The sequence below is a fragment of the Chiloscyllium punctatum genome, chromosome 11 (genome assembly GCF_047496795.1).
Source record: "Chiloscyllium punctatum isolate Juve2018m chromosome 11, sChiPun1.3, whole genome shotgun sequence".
Taxonomy (NCBI): Eukaryota; Metazoa; Chordata; class Chondrichthyes; order Orectolobiformes; family Hemiscylliidae; genus Chiloscyllium; species Chiloscyllium punctatum.
Window position 1 is genome coordinate 55,823,012 of NC_092749.1, and position 23,881 is coordinate 55,846,892.

Genomic DNA, 23,881 nt, shown 5'->3' on the forward strand with positions numbered 1-23,881 from the left:
AACAGGTCAGGCAGCATCCATGCAGAGAGAGCAAGCTAACGTTTCAAATTTAGATGACTCTTCATCAGAGCTCTGATGTGGAGGGGGCAGCCTTTATGCAATGGTGGGGGTGGGGGGAGGGGGAGGGGATGTGCAGTGCTGGGGGAGAAAGACTGCTGATAGTGCAGATTAAGTCCTTTTTAAAGGCTTAGTCAATGCACATTCAGCTGTTTCAGACAGCTTTCGGAAAATAAGGTCAGAAATGGGAGGGGAGGTGGAGGGGGGCAGTTTTTATCATTCATTATGGGACCTGACTGCATGCTTGTTGCACCTACTCGAAACAGATATGCAAATAACACATTTCACACCATAGTCAGGAAGGAATTACGTAACTGCGGAGCTATTTTTGTAGGTGTTACCCAGGTTAAGTTTACTGACGTGTCAGTGATGACATTTTTCCACTCACACATGGAAAACGTACATATCTGTGGTTTATCTTTGTTACAGAAATGAAACCATTTCCTTTTATTTTCACTGTGAAAATGTAGAGACAACATGTGTTTGTGTTCATGATGTCTATGGCGAACCTTTTGAGGTATTCATTCTTTAAAAAGGTGGTGGTTTACTGGTCAAAAGTAGTATAATCCCCCCACGTGAACGTCTGAGAGCTAGTTACTTCAGAAATGAAATCAAAACAAAATTATTCTATTTTCTTTCTTAAAACTTTTTAAAAAATCGGTTCAGGGTGATGCCCCTTCTATCCATTCAGACATTTGTTAGGCAATTTATTTTAATTTTGTACAAACTTTCATCTAGGAATTTTGATAGCATACACTTGTATTGCACAGACTTTTATGTATTTCCTTCTGTGGCAACTTATTCTTGATTTGCAATACTAAAATCAGACCATTATCTTTAAATCCAACAGTTGTTTCTGATTCATGTTGCATAGTTTCTGTTCATTCTCCTTCTCTTCTTTTCTCTTTGTTATATTGTCCTGGTTAACTTCCTGCAGGGACATGGTCACACTGTGATCTTATTGCTGACAGGAGAAGAAAATAGTTAGCTCGAGCAAATTGTCCAGGCTTGTAATTAGATCCTTGGTCAAAATCCTGCAATTCCCTCCCAATGTTTCTAAATGTCTACCCACAGCACAAGAACAGCAGTGGTTCAAGAAGGCAGCTCACTACCACTCGGTCACCCCCCACATCCCACAAGTGAATAAGAACACAGATGGACAAAGTGAGACCCTGGTGTGGACTGGGTAGCTCAAGATCTCAAAGATCTGTAGCAGATGAGGGATCTGAATACACTGGGGTAGTGGACTAGTGGTCACATCCAGCTCCCAAAATATCTGACAAATGAAATCACAGGGATGACCAATGATAGATTAGTTGCCCTTCACTTCATGAGAGAAACAGTGTCTGTGAGGAGCAGCTCCTCCAATCATAGATTTGGTCCCACTCAAGCTGCTTCTCCAGAGACAGAATTCATGATTGGACAATCAGGAAGATTAGGAGAGAATCCATGTTCAGTGGAGCTGCTTTCCCACCCATTTTGCAGGAGGAAGCTTGCTGGAGCAGTGATGTGAGATGGACCCAGAGGCTGTGAGAAGGATAGGGAGTCAGGTTGGAATTCAGTGAACTGGCTACGGGGTTGATATCCCCTGAGTTGGTGTCACCAGGGAGGAGAGAGAGAAGCTGAAAACACCCAAAATCAAAATGTTAGCATTAGATGATTAGGCTGGTCAGTGGACCATCTTGATTTGCTTGTAGGGTGACCCAGCAATGGGAATCAATGGGACAGAATTGATGTTCCTGGTTATTTAAAAAAAGAGGGTTTCTTAACAGTGTGAGCTTATTAAGGAGTGGTTTAACAATTAAGTAATTATAAACCTTTCCCCTTCTTGCCTTGATTTTTAACAAAAAATATATCGCAGGAGGTGGGTTGAAAGAAATGTGGGGTACAGCACAGGAATTTGACCAATCAGGTATTGTGAGCACACTTAATAATCACATATCAAATTAGGAGCTGTGACACATTTGTTTAATTTTCCATTCATGATGACTGTTAGTTTCTGGTTAAACGATGGCATTAATTCATGGTCTGAACAGATCCACACTCATGTAGTGAGGTTGCTGATGAGTTTTGAATGTAAATCCACACACAACAAACATCAGAATTTTTCTGAAGGATTTTTTCAGCTCTGCTCTGTCCAATCCAATAAACAGTTGTGCCTATTCAGCAAAAACACAAGGGCTTAATGGAATGAGCAGTTTCCAATAAAATGAGTAAAACCTGAAACCAAAGACCACAGTGTCTAGTTAATTTAACGTCAAAAAAGTGGAATGTGTGGAATTTGACTTGATTTCAGTAGGGTCGAAAAGTGTGGCACTGGAAAAGTGCAGCAAGTCAGGCAGCATCCAAGGAGCAGGAAAATCGACGTTTCGGGCATAAGCCCTTCACCAGGAATTCAATGCATTTGATTTTTATCCCCAAAGCATTTGATATGGGACTGTGCAATCTACGCACCCTGGAGGCAGGAAGTAAACTTAATTAAGCAGGATGTGGTTGCAGACCGGAATCCCGTTACCTTCCCAACCTTAATTGAATGAACTTCCAGGTGGAAAGGCCCAAACTTGGCTTTCCCAACCCATCAAAAATTGGTCCCTTGAACCAATCAGTTAGTGACCACTTTAGGACCTCACCTTGCCTGGCAATTACTAAAACTCCGGGAAGATTTGTTTGTTTAGAACAAATCAGCCTACCTGATTGGTTAGCCAATGTGGGCAGTCTGTCAGTTTGGGGGAACTCTCTATTGGCTCTAACCTGTGCACAATTGAATTTTAGGACTTTGGGTGAAGGTTGGCTATTGACAGTCAAAACACCTACCCTCTCTTCTGCACCTATCCCTCCATATCTTTGTGACCCCCAACTCCAAAATCCCTCCTCAAACATTGTCCCACCTGGGAAGCTGAAGGTTGGCAGCATGGGCACTGCTCAGCTGTGGGTTTACCAGCCTCTACTTGTCCAACAATTTCGGGTATCTGAGACTTTCCACCTACTTGCCCAACAATTTTGGGTATCTAGGATGTCCTGGTCCAGGTTCTAAATCTGATTGGGCTAAAACAGACTGAAATCTGGTCTGGATGAAACTCATCAGAGCTAATCAGCTGCCTTGTTGGTGGAAGATCTGGCAGTCTTTCTTATTTAACAACCCCTAGGCTTCTCTCCCAGAACCTCACCTTCCCCTGTTCTCAAAATAATTCTAAAGATTAGATTCCCTACAGTGTGGAAACAGGCCCTTCGGCCCAGCAAGTCCACACCAACCCTCTGAAGAGTAACCTACCCAGACCCATTCCCCTACCCTATATTTACCCGACTAATAGCCTACACTATGGGCAATTTAGCATGGCCAATTCACCTGACCCACACATCTTTGGGCTGTGGAGGAAACCAGAGCACCTGGAAGAAACCCACGCAGAGAATGTGCAAACTCCACACAGTTTCCTGAGGCTGGAATCAAGCCTGGGACCCTGGTGCTATGAAGCAGCAGTGCTAACCACTGAATATTATAAAGTGACTTTATTTCAACATAGGCTAATATCAATATCAAGGAATTTGCTCTAAAATCTATTCAATGCAAAATTTTCAAATCAGCTTTAAAGAGGAATTGAACATGGGCAGAAGAAACACACATTTATTTATGGACAGTGAAGTCGAATGTCAGTCAATCATTCAGTATGACCACACATGAGGCAGTTCATTTCTACAATATGTTCAGTTTCAGCAAAACAGCATTGAAAAACGGCCCAAGGCAACCTTCCTATGAAGGTGCAAGAGACACTTCATCCAACACACATGCATACACACAGGCAACTGAATGTTCTCAACAACTGAATGACATTGCTAATGGTGAGTCAGTTGGGAAAATACAATTCTAGATTGGAAAGAAGGGATTTTTGACATTGGGGAAACAGTCTGATTTTCCAACCAAAATTTGAATGGGGGTGAGATCAGAAGGTCTCTAGTGAGTGGCCTATTTGCATACATTTGTATGTCATCAATAATGATATCACTACCTTTATATGCAATCCCTTATTCTCCTAGAGAGAAGCTAGATGGTGACAATTCCTGACCTAAAAGTGGCAACTTTAGCAAGCCAGTTTGCTACTTGGTCCTCCTGGCCTCTGTCTTGGTTATGTCTTGCTAGAGTCTAAGAGCAGTAGTTCTCAGTAAGGCCAATGTGACTGTCATCAGTCTGGGAGTGGCACCAGTGTCAGTCAAAGGTACAAAGTAAAAAAACATACAACACCAAGTTATAGTTCAACATTTTTATTTGGAAGCATTAGTTTTTGGAGTGCTGGTCCTTCATCAGCCGGTTGTGGAGTATAACACCGTAAGACACAGAATTTATAGCAAAAGTTTACAGTGTGATGTAACTGAAATTATATATTGAAAAAGACCTGCATTGTTTGTTAAGTCTCTCATCTTTTAGAATGAACATGTTGGTTTCAGTTCTTTCATATGTAAATTGCAGAATGTTTTTAAAGTTACATTCTCAAGTACATTCTCATAACTTTAACAATTAGTGTCAAGTTGGCCCAGATAATGCATTGAAGGTGTGAAGTGCTCGATGTGAGACCGTCTGTATCACAATGTTCAGACTGATTCTAATGTAAAAAAATGAGTTTTCGGAATCTTACATGGATTCATGCAGTTTTTGAGCAAAATAAAATGTAATTCTGCCAGTACAAATTCACCCTACAAACTTCTGTGTGTGTATGTGTGTGTGTGTGTGTAAAGGTGTATAAGTCATGAGAAGATGCGTGGGTGCGTGTGATTATGGGAATGTATGTGTGAGTGTATGAGAGAGGGCTTGTGTATGAGAGGGGGTCTGCATGACTGTATGGGTCTGTAGGAGTGTGTATGTGTTATGTGTTTAGGAGTGTTTGGGTGTGTGTGTGCGTGTGAAAAAGTATAGTGTAGTGGGGTCACCCGTAGTTGAGATCATCCTCATGGGTACTGAATTTGCCTATCAGCCTCTGCTTGGCCACTTTGCATTATTGCCTGTCCTGAAGTCTGCCTTGGAGGACGGTCACCCAAAAGTTCCAGGTCAATTGTCCCAGACCGCTGAAGTGTTTTCTGACTGGGAGGGAACACTCCTGTCTGTTGATTGTTTTGCAGTGTCCATTCATCTGTTGCAGTAGCCTCTGCTTGGTCTCACAAATGTACTATGCCTCAGGGCATCCTTGCTTGCGGCGTATGAGATAGGCAACATTGGCCGAGTCACATGAATTCCTGCCAAGTACATGGTGGGAGGTGTCGCCACACGTAATGGTGGTATCCATGTTGACACTCTGACACATCTTCCAGCATTTATAATGCGCAAAATTGTGTCAAATAACTCAGTAGAGGTAATGGAAAAAATTTCTCATGGAAGTGAATCTCCCTGAAACTGATACAGCCAATTTTGAATAAAGGTTATCCCATAGTCTTTGTAAATTATATCATCTTAACTGTCTAATAAAAGGGAACCCTCAAAAAAATCAACATACACGCAGAAGATAATTTTGCAATGTGAATGTGCCTACTAATAAAGAGTTGGTAAGAATGATACAGCAGTTCCTGAAAGTCAAATAGTAGCCTTGAGAAAATCCTCAGAGCCCTCAAAACATAATATATTGACCCAGAGCCAGACTTTTAAAAAGGATGTGATTACTTTAATGAAAATGGCTTTTTACAAATAATTTTTGTTAATCTTTCCTATAGTGACAACAAGAATTGCTGTGTGAGATCAAAAAGTTTTGAAAATCTGCCGAATAATATGTCTGGAAAAAGCTATTGCCCAATAAATACCTCTAAAAAAATGTGACTTTAACTGGCAGTATTATGCCTATGGTACAGGCTGGTCGCAGGTGGCATTTGCAGCAGGTGGCATAGCTCCGTGACTGTCTCATTGCTTGCTCAGAGGGTAATGGAAACTGTTATCTCCAACTATTGCCAGCTATATGAATGATTGCTGAGGTGATATGAGTTTGGATTGTCTGCTGATTTCTCAGCCATGGTTTCTTTACGCTTATGCAATTTATCATGAAATGTTATACTTTGGGATATTTTTCAGGTTATTCCCATTCTTGGTTTGACAGTGATTTGGCATTTGGCGTAGGACTCCAGCTTCATGTTGGCTTCTTGCTTACCAAGCCACAGTAAAAAAATACCTTTTGTACAAGCCTCGTTCCATGTCTGCTGTGTTCTTCCTGCATCTGCTCAATGTTTTTAAATCATTTTGGCAATTGGTAACCTTTTGCAGATTTGCTACGGGATATTGGATTGTTATTAATTTCTTCTTCGGGGAGCCATGTATTCTGCACTGGCCCAACAGATGGAAAAATTCAGGATCACAATCCGCAAGAAAAATCATTTTAACAAATATTAAAAAAAGGAAAATAAATGATCAGATAAATATATAACCCCCTTTAAACCAGTTCAAATAGCTAAGAAAAGCACGCTACGCAAAAAGGTTCTGTATTATAGAAAGATGATTTTGATATGAATCAGATTGGGAATGACAGTCAAAATGAAACAGATGAATTGCTTGATGACCCCATTTGTGATTTCCTCTAAGACTAATGCTTATCTTGCCTAAGTCAGATGAAAGCATCAACACATGTATACAAATTGGGCTTCTATAACATCAATATTTTCCAATGTTCCAATGTTTCTGATTTACTTCCTGGCTGCTTTAGTCAGAACGCCACACAGTGGCATAATAATGATGCCAGGCCAATAAAATTGGCTGAGCCTTCCATTGCCACTCTTACACTGGCTGACATTTGTTAAGCTCCATTACCATTCATGTTCATAATTTTTAATTTCTATCAAGTCGTACAGGATAATCATGGCTGTTGTGCAACATTACTGTGCCAACAATTGATGTCCTCACAAAGATGGTGCATCACTGTAAGTTGTCTTTAACATTAAACCATTTATTATAAGCTGAGTTCTTATGCACATTCATTTATTATTGATAGAAAATAAAGTCTCACTGGAAAACAACATGCCATGTTTTGCCTTCACAGGGATTTGAATGAGAATTAGTTGCATAATTTGAGATTTTAATGCAAGATTCTGAATGGTTGTAAACTGCAGAAATAACTGGCATTTTTGTTAAATGAGAATATTTTTTTAAAAAATTCTATTACCGATTTTACATGAGATATTTCTTTCTTGTAAGATTATTATTGCTCTTTTGTCTTTATATTATACATTTTTACATAAAGAAATTTTATGCTTTGCAATGGTTGTTACTAAATTGCAATATTATATTATAGTCTAGAATAAATTGGAGATGTTATTCAGCAGTATTGCAAATGCAAAACAATAAATAATAAGTCATAATGAAAAGCTTTGTGTATTTTTGTTTAACCTAATCATAACATTTTTAACAAGCATTTAAAGAATGGTATTTACAGGAAGAATATATTCTGCTTTGGGCAATATTTAGTGATCTGAATGCAAATTGTGCTCAAAATTACTCAGATGTTTTGGAAGTGCATTTTTGCTCAAATTCCCTTTGCATATTACCAAATGTAAATCCCTCTATGAACCACTGAAATTGGCCAGCATTTCAGAACTCCTTTTGGATTAAAAGATATCCCTTGCCACACTGCAGAGTGGTGACTTAGTGCAGTTTTGTCCATGTAGCTGATCAGAGAATAAGGACAAAAAATTAATGTTTATAATCAGAAGGTGTACGGTCTATTTCTGTTACATCATTTTTTGGCAGACAAGGGATTCAATCATTATGGGGATGTAGACAGGAAAGTGGAGTTACACAACAGCAAGATCTACCATGGTTTAATTGAACAGCAGACTGAATGGTCTACTTCTGATCTAAGTCCTGTGTTCCTATGTAGACTTATCTACAAAGTAGTAATGTGGGAGGTACCATTGGCTGGCTCTTTCGTGGCCTGTGAAGTGTGAGTCAACCTCCGTGACATACACAATTGCATTCCCTGCTTGTGCCCAAATCCACTGAACTTCCATTATTATGCTGTTGCTGTTGCCAAAGGGCTAATGCAATACTAGTACACTAGAACTGGTCAACAGCAGTGTCTTTCTTTTTCACTTAAAGTGGCAGAAATAAAATGGGCCCTGATAGCGGGGCAGTTTAAGGAATCACTCAACATTAATCCAATGAGATGCCTTTGGATAATTTGTGCTCAGAGAAAATTGGCAGAAGCACTGTGATCAATTGTTGGAAGTGTTCTGATGTCCACAGAAAGATAAAAATTACATTGTCTTGTATAGAATGTTGGAGGGGGTGCAGAGGTGAGGTGGAGCAATGCTTGTCGTCATCATCTTCTATCCAGTAATTGGGAGAATGGGAAACTGTACTTTAATCAGTTGGGATTAGGTAATAATAACATGCTAGTGCATACAAGTGGATGTAAAAAGGTATCTTGCTGCTTACTAGCAACATTCTTGTCAAAACCTGAATGCAGAATCGGTCTTTTTTGTTCCTGACTTTGAGAATCTAATTTCTGCCAATGTCACTCAATTTTCCCAAATGACTGCCAAGTGCCCAGGTTGTTCAGGGGTTGTGAAGATTGTGCTCAAAATATTACCACAACACATTCTAGGAAGACGTGTATCTTAGTAACTGGAACAAATTACGACAGAACATTTTACTGTCTATGATGGATCACCAATTCAATGCATTGGCAGAATCATACTGCAGTGCAAGTACAGACGATCATCTTACTTGTCCAAAATCTTCCACCTTTAAGATAACAATGATCCAGCTCTGTTAGCACTACCAGCGTGCACAGATCTCGCTACTTTCACAATTCAGGAGGTTCAAACTACACCCGAAATAATGGCTCATGAATGTACTTGTTGCGCGCTAAATATATGTGCCTCAACAGTGGAGGAAGCCTCTACAACTACAAAATGTTTAATCTATTTCTTGAATGAAAGAAGTAACAGACATATTCACAATACATCCTTGTGAAGGATTATTTTTCTAAATTCCAACTTATTCAACAACTTAGCAACACAATAAGTGCAACCATTGCTAGCGCAATGACATCTATTTTTAATTTATTTGGTGTTGCGAAATGGATAGTGTCTGACAACGGACCACAATTATAGAACATAGAACATTACAGAGCAGTACAGGCCCTTTGGCCCTAAATGTTGCGCCGACCCGTCATACCAATTTGAAGCCCATCTAACCTACATTATTCCATGTACATTCATATGCTTGTCCAATGACGACTTAAATGTACTTAAAGTTGGCGAATCTACTATCGTTGCAGGCAAAGCATTCCATACCCTTACTACTCTCTGAGTAAAGAAACTACCTCTGACATCTGTCCTATATCTATCACCCCTCAATTTAAAGCTATGCCCCCTCATGCTCGCTGTCACCATACTTGGAAAAAGGCTCTCCCTGTCCACCCTATCTAACCCTCTGATTATCTTATATGTCTCTATCAAGTCACCTCATAACCTTCTTCTCTCTAACAAAAACAGCCCCAAGTCCCTCAGCCTTTCATCATAAGACCTTCCCCCCATAAACAGACAACATCCTAGTAAATCTCCTCCGCACCCTTTCCAAGGTTTCCACATTCTTCTTATAATGCGGTGACCAGAATTCTACACAATATTCCAAGTGCGGTCGCACTAGAGTTTTGTACAGCTGTAGCATAACCTCATGGTTCTGGAACTCGATCCCTCTATTAATAAAAGCTAAAACACTGTATGCCTTCTTAACAACCCTGTCAACCTGGGTGGCAACTTTCAACGATCTGTGTACCTGGACACCGAGATCTCTCTACTCGTTGTTGTGGTTCTGTTCGCCGAGCTGGAAATTTGTCTTGCAAACGTTTCGTCCCCTGTCTAGGTGACATCCTCAGTGCTTGGGAGCCTCCTGTGAAGCGCTTCTGTGCTGTTTCTTCCGGCATTTATAGTGGCCTGTCTCTGCCGCTTCCGGTTGTCATTTGGAACTGTTCGCTGTAGTGGCTGGTATATTGGGTCCAGGTCGATGTGTTTGATAGACAGACTCTATCAACAAACATATCGATCTGGACCCAATATACCGGCCACTACAGCAGACAGCTCAAACTGACAACCGGAAGCGGCAGAGACAGGCCACTATAAATGCCGGAAGAAACAGCACAGAAGCGCTTCACAGGAGGCTCCCAAGCACTGAGGATGTCACCTAGACAGGGGACGAAACGTTTGCAAGACAAATTCCCAGCTCGGCGAACAGAACCACAACAACGAGCACCCGAGCTACAAATCTTCTCCCAAACTTTGAATCTCTCTGCTCATCTACACTACCAAGAACCTTACCATTAGTCCAGTACTTTGCATTCCCGTTACTCCGACCAAAGTGAATCACCTCACACTTGTCCGCATTAAACTCCATTTGCCACCTCTCAGCCCAGCTCTGCAGCTTATCTATGTCTCTCTGTAACCTACAACATCCTTCATCACTATCCACAACTCCACCGACCTTAGTGTCGTCTGCAAATTTACTAACCCACCCTTCTACGCCTTCATCCAGTCCATTTATAAAAATGACGAACAGTAGTGGACCCAACACCATCCCTTGTAGTACACCACTGGTAACTGGACTCCAGGATGAACATTTCCCATCAACCATCACCCTCGGTCTTCTTTCAGCAAGCCAATTATTGATCCAAACTGCTATATCTTCCACAATCCCATTCCTCCGCATTTTGTACAATAGCCTACTGTGGGGAACCTTATCGAATACCTTGCTGAAATCCATATACACCACATCAACCGGTTTACTCTCATCTACCTCTTTGGTCACCTTCTCAAAGAACTCAATAAGGTTTGTGAGGCACGACCTACCCATCACAAAACCGTGCTGACTATCCCTAATCAAATTATTCTTTTCTAGATGACTATAAATCCTATCTCTTACAACCTTTTCCAACACTTTACCAACAACTGAGGTATGGCTCACTGTTCTATAATTACCAGGATTGTCTCTACTCCCCTTCTTGAACAGGGGAACCACATTTGCTATCCTCCAGTCTTCTGCCACTATTTCTGTAGACAATGACGATTTAAAGATCAATGCCAAAGACTCGGCAATCTCCTCCCTGGCTTCCCAAAGGATCCTAGGATAAATCCCATCCAGCCCAGGGGACTTATCTATTTTCAAACTCTGCAGGATTTCTAATACCTCTTCCTTGTGAACCTCAATCACACCTAGTCTAGTAGCCTGTATCTCAGTAATCTCCTCGACAACATTGTCATTTTCTAGAGTGAATACTGTCAAAAAATATTCATTTAGTGCTTCCCCTATCTTCTCAAACTCCACACAACTTCCCACTACTATCCTTGACTGGCCCCAGTCTTACTCTTGTCATTCTTTTATTCCTTAAATACCTATAGAAAGCCTTAGGGTTTTCCCTGATCCTATCTGCCAACAACTTCTCGTGTCTCCTCCTGGCTCTTCTGACCTCTCTCTTTCGGTCGTTCCTGGCTGCCTTGTAACCCTCAAGCGCCCTAACTGAGCCTTCACATCTCATCCTAACGTAAGCCTTCTTCCTCTTGACCAGAGATTCCACTTCCTTCATAAACCACAGCTCCTGCGCTCTACAGCTTTCTCCCTGCCTGACAGGTACATACTTATCTAGGACACACTAGCTTTTCCTTGAATAAGCTCCACATCTCTAATGCACCTATCCCCTGCAGTTTCCATCCCCATCCTATGCTTCCTAAATCTTGCCTAATCGCATCGTAATTGCCTTTCCCACAGCTGTAACTCTTGCCCAATGGTCTACACCTTTCTATCACTAAAGTAAACATATCAGAATTGTGATCGCTATCACCAAAGTGCTCACCTACTTCCAAGTCTAATACCTGGCCAGGCTCATTACCCAGTACCAAATCTAATGTGGCTTTGCCCCTCGTTGGCCTGTCTACATACTGTGTCAGGAAGCCCTCCTGCACACACTGGACAAAAACTGACCCATCTATAAAACTTGTCCTATAGTTTCCCAGTCAATATTTGGAATATTTACGGACGGCACGGTGGCACAGTGGTTAGCACTGCTACCTCACAGCACCAGGGACCCGGGTTCAATTCCCGCCTCAGGCGACTGACTGTGTGGAGTTTGCACATTCTCCCTGTGTCTGTGTGGGTTTCCTCCGGGTGCTCTGGTTTCCTCTCACAGTCCAAAAATGTGCAGGTCAGGTGAATTGGCCATGCTAAATTGCCCGTCGTGTTAGGTGAAGGGGTAAATGTAGGGGAATGGGTCTGGATGGGTTGTGCTTCGGCAGGTCGGTGTGGACTTGTTGGGCTGAAGGGCCTGTTTCCACACTGTAAGTAATCTAAAAAAAAGTTGAAGTCCCCAAAGACAACTACCCTGTCTCCCTCACTCCTTTCAAGAATCATCTTTGCTATCCTTTCCTCTACATCTCTGGAACTATTCGGAGGCCTATAGAAAACTCCCAACAGGGTGACTTCTCCTTTCCCGTTTCTAACTTCAGCCCATACTACCTCAGTTGACGAGTCCCCAAAGATCCTTTCTGCAACTGGAATATTGTCCTTGTCCAACAATGCCACACCTCCCCCTCTTTTACCATCTTCTCTGTTCTTACTGAAACATCTAAATCCTGGAACCTGCAACAACTATTCCTCTCCCTGCTCTATTCATGTCTCTGAAATGGCCACAACATTGAAGTCCCAGGTACCAACCCATGCTGCAAGTTCACCCACCTTATTCTGGATGCTCCTGGCATTGAAGTAGACACACTTCAAACCAACTTTCTGCTTGCCGGTGCCATCTTACGTCCTTGAAGCTTGATTTTGGACCTCCCTACTCTCAATCTTTTCTATACTTGAACTATAATTTTGGTTCCCATCCCCCTGCTGGATTAGTTTAAACCCACCCCAATAGCCTTAGCGATATTCCCCCCCAGGATATCGATACCCCTCTGGTTCAGATGAAGACCATCCAACTTGTAGAGGTCCCACCTACCCCAGAAAGAGCCCCAATTATCCACGATTCCAAAACCCTCCCTCCTGCACCATCCCTGTGGCCATGTGTTCAACTCCTCTCTCTCCCTATTCCTTGCCTCACTAGCACATGGCACGAGCAACAAACCAGTGACAACAACTCTGTTTGTCCTAGCTCTAAGCTTCCATCCCAGCTCTCTGAATTTCTGCCTTAAATCCCCATCTCTCTTCCTACCTATGTCGTTGATGTCTATGTAGACCATGACTTGGGGCTGCTCCCCCTCCCCTTGAAGGATCCCAAAAACATGATCAGAGACATCATGAACCCTGGCACCTGGGAGGCAACACACCCACCGTGAGTCTTTCTCATCCCTACCGAACCTCCTATCTGTCCCCCTAACTATGGAGTCTCCAATGACAACTGCTCTGCTCCTCTTCCCCTTTCCCTTCTGAGCAGCAGGCACAGACTCTGTGCCAGAGCCCTGTACCCCACTGCTTTCCCCTGGTAAGTCATCCCCCTCAACAGTATCCAAAATGGTGTACTTATTGTTGAGGGGAATGGCCCTTCACTGCCTGCCGGTTCCCTTTCCATCCCCTGACTGTAACCCATTTGTCTTTTTCTTGTACCTTAGGAGTGACTACCTCCCTGTGACTCCTCTCAATAATCCCCTCTGGCTCCCTAACGATCCGAAGTTCATCCAGCTCCAGCTCCAGTTCCCTAACGCAGTTTTCGGGGAGCTGGAGTTGGGTGCACTTCCCGCAGATGTAGTCAGCAGGGACACTAGTAGTGACCCTTACCTCCCCCATTCTATAAGAGGAACATTCAACTGCCCTAACCTCCATTCCCACTATTCTAAATTCCCAAAGACACTGTTGAAAAAATAAGGAATAAAACAAAAACTCATTACCTTACCAATCTGTTGCACAGAACCTTTTTTTTGGTTAGAGAATGAGGATGGATGGGAGACACTACCCGAGTAGTGTTTCGGGTAACGCAACCACACAAATATATGACTTCCCAGGAGTCCTTCGCTCCTCCTTCGCACCTCTCGGCAAATGTAGGCCCGACTCCCAATGTAAGTCCCTTTTAATGCGGGAAAACTCACCCTTCCCAGCAGCCCTCACTTCACCACTCCTTCTCTCCTCACCGTTCTGGCAAGAATTCATTATCAAAATGTTTAAAGACATGTACTAAATGGGGAGTGATAACCTATCACATTGTCACCCCACTGTTCACACACAAACACTCTAGAAGAAAGAGTGGAACACACTATCAAGTCAATAATAATTAATTGTTGAACAATAAAACAAGATTTTCGCATTGCATTGCTGCATTTTCTTGCAACATCACTGGAGAAGGGACAGATATTCCCGATGCAAAATATGCTGAGAAGGCAAGTGCAAACTAAAATGGGCAACAACCAATTGTCTAACTACTCCTAGTGACAGGACAATCCTCTTCAAAGATGGATCAGAATGAAAGAGATACATAGTGAGTGAGCAGGTAGAGGATGACCACAATTGCGAAATTGGCAGAGAGTGCAAGTTAGAAAACAAACTATAAATTCTGGGACCTAAGCAAAGGTTTCTGGAACCCAGATCTTATAAGGTCATAAAAACAAAACAAAAAATTAACAAGTTTGAAGATTTGAAACAAAGAGAAACCAAAATTGCTGAAGAAACTCAGCAGGTCTGGCAGCATTTGTGAAGAGAAAGCAGAATTAATGTTTCAAGACCTACAACCCTTTATACAAAGACATTTCTAATGAAGTGTCACAGATTTCAAACATCAACTCTATTTTCTCTCCACAGATGCTGCCAGACCTGCTGAGTTTCTGAAGCAGTTTCTGTTTTTGTTTCATACAAAGTGATTACTGTTCTTCGGAGGAACAGAAGCCAACTTAGAACAATATAAGGCACAACAATCATGCCCAAAGAGAGTGAGAAAGAAGGCTCTATTGATGATGATTGTGCAGTGATATTGAGTAGCAGTAACCAGCAACAAGACAACCAAGTTTTGAAACAAGTATGATTGAAAAAAATTCATAGCTATACAGACAGATATACGATCATCAGATGAGATGAGTCATCAAACTCAAACTCTTAAGTTGTTGTTTGACTTGTAAATGTTGTAAACTCTGTTTGCATAATTATTAAATTGGTAACCAGTGCCTATGTACAACTGTGTGTAGTGTAAAAGGGTGGCATACTAACAAAATCAGACTACTATCTAAAGACCTGTACTCTGGAGATATGGTTTCAAATATTAACAAAGCAGCTAATGGATTTTGAATTCTGTTATTAAATCTGGAATGTAAAGCCAGCATTGTGATAGTGATCATGAAACTCATTGACTGTTGTGAAAACTCATATTTTACAAATATCCTTTATGGAAGAAAATCTGCCATTCTTCTGCTGACTAGCCTATATGTGACTCCAGACATACCACAAAGTAGTTGTTTCTAAATGCCTTCTGAAATGGCTGAGCAAGCTACTTAGTTCAAGTGCAGTTAGGAATGGCCATGTAATAATGGCCTCCTCAACACGTCCTGGAAGAATTAAGAAAACAAATCTGTTCTGGATAATTCTTTGTTTTTGGAAAAAACTAGATGTGTGATATCTTTTGATCAGTCTATGCAAATATGTTTGTGACAGTATATGCTGGAGGCAAAACGCACAACAGCACCTGTGTACAAAGTTAATTTAAATAACTGTTCATAAACTGTAAAGGAACATGTACTGGTTACACTGGTGCATAGTAGCCAGGTTCTTAGTAATTTAAAAGTGATTAAAACCTTTTCAAAGTTATGGCTCAGTGAAACCCCTTGGTTTAGCTATTTCAATCAACGCATAATTGCACAAAAATTGCTAGCGCTTTCTCCTGGATATTTTCTTTTAATTAACAATATTTTGTTACTGGATATTTTTTATCTTGTTAATCTGAGCTCATGTTGTACTCCAAAGTTTTGTTGTCATTGAGTTCTGTTTAATTGCAATAAATTGACATTTTGAATGTGACAACTGCTTTACACATTCTTCTTTTATTTTCTGCTGTTTCTTTATCTTCCTGATACCAATTTCTGTAGAATCGTGAATTTAGCGGAAGAGTTTGAATTTGGTCCAAATCTCAGTCTCAGCTGACACTGTCACATGCATCAGTCATGTACAATCATACCTCATGGAGATAGGAAAGACATAAAGGAAATCAAAATTAGAGGGATTTGGAACTGCACAGCATACTATTGGGGAAATGAACTAATTGACCTGTTGTTTGTTGTTCAATTTAAACACACAACTGAAGTGTTTCAAGATTAGTTGCACAAGGATATTGTCCTTCGAGTATAAAAAGGCTCAGAGGAAATGTAGCACAAGTATTTGAAATCATAAAGATTTTAGATAGTACAAATAAAGGGAAACTGTTTCCGATGACCAAAGTATTAATAGCAAGACAATAAGGAATTAAAGTGATTGACAAAAGAACCAGAGGTGACATGATGAAAAACGTTGATGCAACAAGTGTTTGGGATTTGGAATGCGCTCCCTGATAATATGGAATACAGACTTAATAGTCGTTTTCAAATGGGAACTGGATAAATACATAAAGAGAGAAAAATGCAAGGACATTGCTTGCCCACCCAAGCTATTTCAGACTAATGCCCTGGTTATATGAGGCCAGCATGCATAACATTTTTCAGTTGAACACACATAGATTCTGGAAATGCCCAACAGTATTTGAGAATGCAACATTCTTCTTGGAGTCACATAATTAATAATCGAAACATTAATCATCCAACAATTGGGGTTACTCCACCTGCATGAGGTAATTGACTGAAAGTCTAATTGAAAATGAAAGTAATCGATAAGAGCAAGTTTTTTATTTGGGAAATTGTATTTTCTTTTAACATGAACTAATTCAAAGAGTAAATTGATACTTTAGCAATGAGGCTCAACATTTCAGCATATCCATTGTGCAAAATGTAAAAAGCATCTTCTTTCCTTTGTTACCATATTGAAGAATGGTCAGTGCACCAATAGGGTGAGTGTTTGACCAAGCAGGAAAGTATCAGTACAATACTCTTAAGACAAAAGGGACTCCAAAGAACATCTGAAATCTGGCATCTGAAGTATGAAGGTTCAACTGAGGCAGGGATAAAATATTTTGGATGTTATACATAGACAGACTGTCAGTGAATTAAATGGGGTCAATGTGTGATTTTAAAAAGGGACAATGCAGATTCCATCAGCCAAGTGGCCTTTTTTTCTTTTGTACTATTATAAGCAAAGGTGCCTGGTAATGCCTTTACATCTATACATAGCTACTTTTTAAGAACATTCCTGAAGGCTTGCAAAAGGGTACAATTAACAGAAACTTTCCATGATGTTCAATTTGAGGATGGAGCAATTTTTCAGCAAAACATTTTCAGACAAGAGAAACGTTAATGGAAACACAATTTGTAGTCAATATAACTTGCATTTGAATAGAATGGCAGACTCTGAACAAATTTATTTAAAAACATGCACCCAATCAAGTGCAAATTCCAGGTCATGATCAATGATGAGAACTTGAGACCAAGTGGACTGATCATCTGTTCTAGTCTGATCTTTGTACAAGCCCATGTGAAAGGGTTCACTTGTGATTGTAAGCATTGTATGATTAAGGTTATGCAGTATCTTTTTGTCCTGTACTCTGTTTAATAAGATACATTGGATGTAATCCAGTGTCAAAAACTGCCTTGGGTTTTAGTTATCAAGAGTCAAACCAACACACTGTAGAACTTGGGAATAAATGCCTACAGCTGCTTGTTTTTGATTTGATTTGATTTATTATTGTCACATGTACAATGAAGAGCATTGCTTTGAGCACTAACCAGACGAACCATACCTGACATCAGTACATCAGGGTAATGGAACAGAATGCAGAATATAGTGTTACAGCTACAGAGAAGGTGCGGAAAAAGATCAACTTTAATACATGAGAGATCTGTTCAAAACTCTGTAACAGTGGGGAAGAACCTGTTTTTAAATCTATTTGCACATGATTTCAAACTTTTGTATTTTCTGCCCAATGGAAGAGAGTGGAAGAAAGTATAACTGGGGTGGGGGGTGTCTTCGATTATGTTGGCTGCTTTCCCAAGGCAGCAAGAAGTGTAGACAGAGTCAATGGGAGGAAGGATGGTTTTTGTGGTGGACTGGGCTGCATTCACAATTCCCTGTAATTGTTTGCGGACTTGGACAGAGCAGTTGCCATACCAAGCTGTGGTGCATCTATAAAAATTGGTAAGAGCCATTCTGGACATGCCGGATTTCCTTAGCCTCCTGAGTAAGTAGAGGCATTGTAGTGTTGATGTGGATGGACCAGGCCAAATTGTTAGTGATGTTTACTTCTAGGAATGTGAAGCTCTCGACCACCTCCACCTCAGCACCATTTATCCAGACAGGGCATGTCCCCTACTTCCTGACATCGATGACCAGCTCCTTTGTTTTGCTGACATTGAGGGAGTAGCAAGTTTTCAGACAATTTGTAGCTCAGGGAGTGATTATTGTCTTTATGCCATGCCACTAACCTATCTACCTCCTTCCTGTGTCTGTCTCGTCATTGCTTGAAATCCAACACTCTACAGTGGTGTCATCAGCAAATTTGCAGTCGGGAATGTACAAGGAATACAATAAGGGGCTGGGTATGCAGCCTTGTGGACCACAGGTGCTGAGGTTTATTATGAAGGAGGTGTTGTCACCTATCCTTACTGATTGTGGTCTGCAGGCCAGGAAGTTGAGAATCCAGTTGTAGGGGTGGGAAGCAGAGTCCGAGCTCTTGAAATTTGGAGATGAATTTTATTGGAATTATGGTGTTGAAGGCGGAGCTAAAGTCAATAAATAGGAGTCTGATGGAAGTCTCCATGATATCCATATGTTTCAAGGATAAGTGTACAGCCAGGAAGATGGCATCTGCCATATACTCATTGTGATGATATGAGAATTGTAGCATATCAAGCCAATCTGGGAGGCTGGAGTCGATGTGAGCCACTACTAACCTCTCAAAGCACTTCATAATGATGGATGTCAGAGCCAGATGTCAGTCAATAGGTATTAAGGCAAGCTGCTTAGGTTTTCCTCTGGCACCAGTTTGATAGTGGTCTTCTTGAAGCAGGGAGGAATCCTCAGATCTGAGTAAGGAGAGGTTCAAGATGCGTGCAAATACTCCCCCCAGTGAGTCTGCACAGGATTCAAGTGCACAGCAGGGACTCCATCAGGTCCAGTTGCTTTCCATGGGTTCACCCTTGAGAAGGCTGGCCTGACGTTTGCTGCGTTGACTGTGGGTACAGATGTACCTGAGGCTGTCAGAGCAGGTAGAGTACATTGAGCTCATCACGAAGGGATGCACTGTTGTCAGCACTGTACTCAACTTCTCTTTGTAGCCCACTATATAGGGCAAGCGTTTCCACCATCAACTTGTGTTCACATGGTTAGGCTGGGGCTCTAATTCAGTCTAGTATTGTTTCTTGGCATCCCTGTTGGCTTTGCAAAAGTCATACCTAGATCTCCTGAATAAGTCAGCGTCACCTAACTTGAATGTCTAGACTACAGTAGGTTCCTCCATGGTTTCTGTTTGGGGAATAATCTGATTAATTTATTTGCCACATAGTTAGACTTACTGATGCAGTCCCTGTGATGGTGGTGGCATACTCATTTAGGTTGCCTGCTGAGTTCTTGTATATGGATCAGTCATTGAGTCATAGAGTCATAGAGATGTACAGCATGGAAATGGACCCTTCGGTCCAACCTGTCCATGCCAACTAGATATCCTAAATTAACCTAGTCCAATTTGCCAGCACAAAGCCCATATTGCTCTAAACCCTTCCTATTCATGCACCCACCCAGATGCCTTTTAAATGTTGTAATTGTACTAGCCTCCACCACTTCCATTGGCAGTTCATTCCATGCATGCACCACTCTCTGTGTGAAAAAGTTGCCCCTTAGGTCCCTTTTAAATCTTTCCCCTCTCACCCTAAATCTACACCATCTATTTCTGGACTCCCCCACTCTAGAGAAAAGACCTTAGCCATTCACCCCATCCATGCTCCCTCATGATTTTATAAACCTCAATAAGGTCATCCCCTCAGCCTCTGATGCTCCAGGGAAAACAGCCCCAGCCTTCTCAGCCTTTCCCTATAGCTCAAGCCCTCTGACTCTGCAACACCCTTGTAAATCTTTTCTGAACCCTTTCAAGATTTACAACATCCTTCCTTTAGCAGGGAGACAGGAATTGCACACAGTACTCCACATTTGGCTGAATCAACTCCAACCAATCATGTAGGAGCTTGTCTGTTATTGCAGACTAGTATTGCAAGGCATTCTGTACCAGATCTTACAGCTTCAGTTCTGCTTGTAACCTGGGAGAAGGAGCACACTGTTATGTGATTTACCAAAATATAGGTGGGGGATGGAGTGGTAGATGTCTTTAATGTTTGTGCAGCAAAGGTCCAGGGTGTTTAGACCTCTGTGGGGGTCAGGAGGTGTGTTGGTGGTATCTGATAGCACACTCTTGAGTTTGGCCTAGTTGAAGTTACCGACTACGATAATCAATGCCTCGAGTTATTCTGTCTCAAGGCTATTTGCAGTGGCGTACCTTTCATCAAGTGCGCTTTTCACATCCTCATGGGTTAGGATGTAAAGTGTTGTCAGAATAGCAGAAGTAAACTCCCACGGCAGGTAGTAGGTATGGCATGTCACTGTTAGGTATTTTAGATCCGGGAAGCAGTAACTCCCCAGAGTCCTCACATCCAAGCATCAAGAAGTGATGATCAGGAGGCAGACCCCACTGTCCCTTGCCTTGCCTGAGGATACCGTGTGGTCCATCTGGTGGATAGAGAAGCCTTCAGGTTGTAAGGTACAGTCGGGTGTAGCAGGAGTGAGCCATATCTCTGTAAAACAAAGCACACAGCAGCCTCTCAATTCCCTTTGGTAAGTGAGTCTAGCTTTAAGTTTGAGAGTGTGTTGCTGGAAAAGCACAGCAGGTCAGGCAGCATCCGAGGAGCAGGAGAGGCGACGTTTTGGGCCAGAGCCCTTCATCAGGAAATCTACACTCTCAACTCTAATCTTCTCTAATCTGCAGACCTCACTGTCTCCTAGTTGATTTTAACCTTACTGTGAAGCATCTTCCAAGGATGCCTACCTTGAAGAAGTTCTCCTCCTCTCTCTACAAAGATCTCAGTGAGTCCCTCTCTCACTGAACTCCCCAAGCCCTTTCCTACACACTCTCAACTCTTATCTCCAGCATCTGCAGACCTCACTGTCTCCTAGCTTTAAGTTTGTCTGTCTTCTTTTCAATAGCTTGGACATTTGCCAGCAGTATGCTGAGAAGGGAGGAATTGAAACTAGGTTGTTTCAGTCTCACCCGCAGACTGGTGCATCTTTCACATTTCCTGGTTAAGAGGCTGTTTCTGATCAGGCCCAGGAGTTGGTACGGATGGTCTGCTGTTCTGGAAGGTGAGTGGGCATGTCTGATGGGATCCTAGGCATTGGTTGCGGTGTTGGGCATTCCAGAGGTCTTGTACTCGATCTGCTCGGCCCTCAATGTCAGGTCTCCATGTGGTTGAGTAGGGCATCATGTCCATGTTGGGTCAACTTCACGGAGCTAGGTTGCTGATTGATGTCAGACCCTCGAGAAGCTGATAAGTAGCTGGCCACTTCATTGTCACAGAGGCAGCAACCTTGGCCTTACAACTTGGCAAATGAGCATGTTAATCAGCTACACTCTGAACCATGTCTCGAAGTGTCAGAACTTGTTAGCTTCTGTTTCTCGTCTTGTGATGAAAGGTGCCTATTGTATAACAATCTTTTAATTAATCAACACCAATGGAATTAGGAATTCACTGGTATATCAAACATCTGTATATCACACAATCAATGTAAAAACACACAGTAAGCAGAGAAACGTCATGCAGGGGGTATACATATGACTGTTAGACTTATTTAAATAAATATGCTGTAAATTAAAATTGCAACTTTGCCTTAAGTAAAATTTACTGGCAAAAATCCTTCTCCCTTGAACTTCAACTGACGACTCAGATATCGCAGTAGATCAAATATAGTAAACAACCAATATTTCAGAGCTATAATTTTTACCGGTTTATTTGAGAGTGCTGGTTCATAAGGTGCCAATTAAAACAAACTGGCTGTGTTTTGTATTTTGGAATTTGATATTCAAATTAGAAGCAGATGGATGTGGATCAGACAAATCTGTGAAGAATTTTTTTTCAACATGTCAGAAAGTAATTCAGAACATTGATCTAATCCATTAATTTCAATGTTGCTGCAGTCAAGTGCCTGGTAGGATTCCCTTTGGTTTTAATGGATAAAACTTTTATACTGTTGATTTTATGACAGATAGGGTCAAGGCCAATAATTCACATTTGACCTCTGTACAGAAAGTTCAAGATGTCGACACAAAAAAATCGGGAGTGGAATTCAGAAGCAGGCTTTAGTTTTCTCTGAGCGAGAGGAGCAAAACTTTGGTTCAGGGGAATCAGTTACTATAGGCCACATATCTAAGTTTTGTGAAATTTCTGAGGCAGAATAGCTTGGATAGAAATCTTCAAGTTGTTGGAACTGTAAAAGTTTAGGTAATCAGAATTGTGAAATGCCAGAGAGACCACAGTAAAGATATGAATGGCCATCCCCACCTTCCACCCCAGTTTACTGAGAGGGTCAGGCACACTTACCTGATGGACTTTGACACTGTAGGTTCACCATGTTACTAATGTCTAAGTACAGGTGTATAAATTCTGTATGGGGTTCAGCAAATTCCAATCCCCATCAGTATCAGTGAAACACTGGGCATTTCTTTTTTCATTTGCTGTAAACACATCTTAGTGATGCACTCACCAGATTGTGTCTCTGACTCTGCTCCAGCTACAGTGCCCATTGAAATGACAGTCTCTGTGTTGATGAAGGGTGCATTTGAATGCCTTACCAGTGCATCCTTTGAGGGTTCTCAGACTTCATCATCAGAGGTGGGACTCATGCTGGACAGCTTTGAACTCACTTGTGTTTAACTGTTGCCCATTTGTACATTTGCAGAAGTAAAGAGAGCATTTTTTGAAGAAGAATCTCAAACACTTGCGTAAATATTGTCTGGGAGTAGCTGTATATCTGAGAAGAGGAGACAATGATCCCCATTGGCTTTACTCAAGCTGATCTCTCTGTTGGTGCAGAGTGAACCCACAAAAAGCGACTGGCCCAAATGAGGTCCCCAGCCATGCACTCAGAGTCTGCACAGACCAGCTGGCAGGAGTTTTCACAGACATCTTTAACCCCTCCTTACTCCGATCTGAGGTCCCCACCATATCCAAGAAGACTACTATCATCCCGGTGCCAAAGAAAAATCATTCGGCGTTTCAATGACTACTGCCTAGTGACTCTGACACCCATCATTATGAAGTGCTTTGACAAGTTAGCAATGACACACATTAACTCCAGCCTCACAGATTGCCTAGATTTGCTACAATTTACCTACCTTCACAACAGGTCCACAGCAGACGCCATCTCCCTGGCCCTGCACTCATCCCTGGAAGATCTGGATAACAAGGACTCCTATGTCAGACTCCTATTTATTAACTTTAACTCCACTTCAACATGATAATTCCAACAAAGCCCATCTCCAAAGTCCGAGACCTAGGTCTCTGCTCCCCCCATGCAACTGGATCCTCGATTTTCTGACCTGTAGACCACACTCAGGACAGGTGACAACACCTCCTCCACAATAATCCTCAACACTGATGCCCTGCAAGGCAGTGTACCCAACCCCTTACTATACTCCTTATACACTCATGGCTGTATGGCCAAATTCTGCACTGATTTCATTAAAATATTTGCTGATGACACCACCATAGT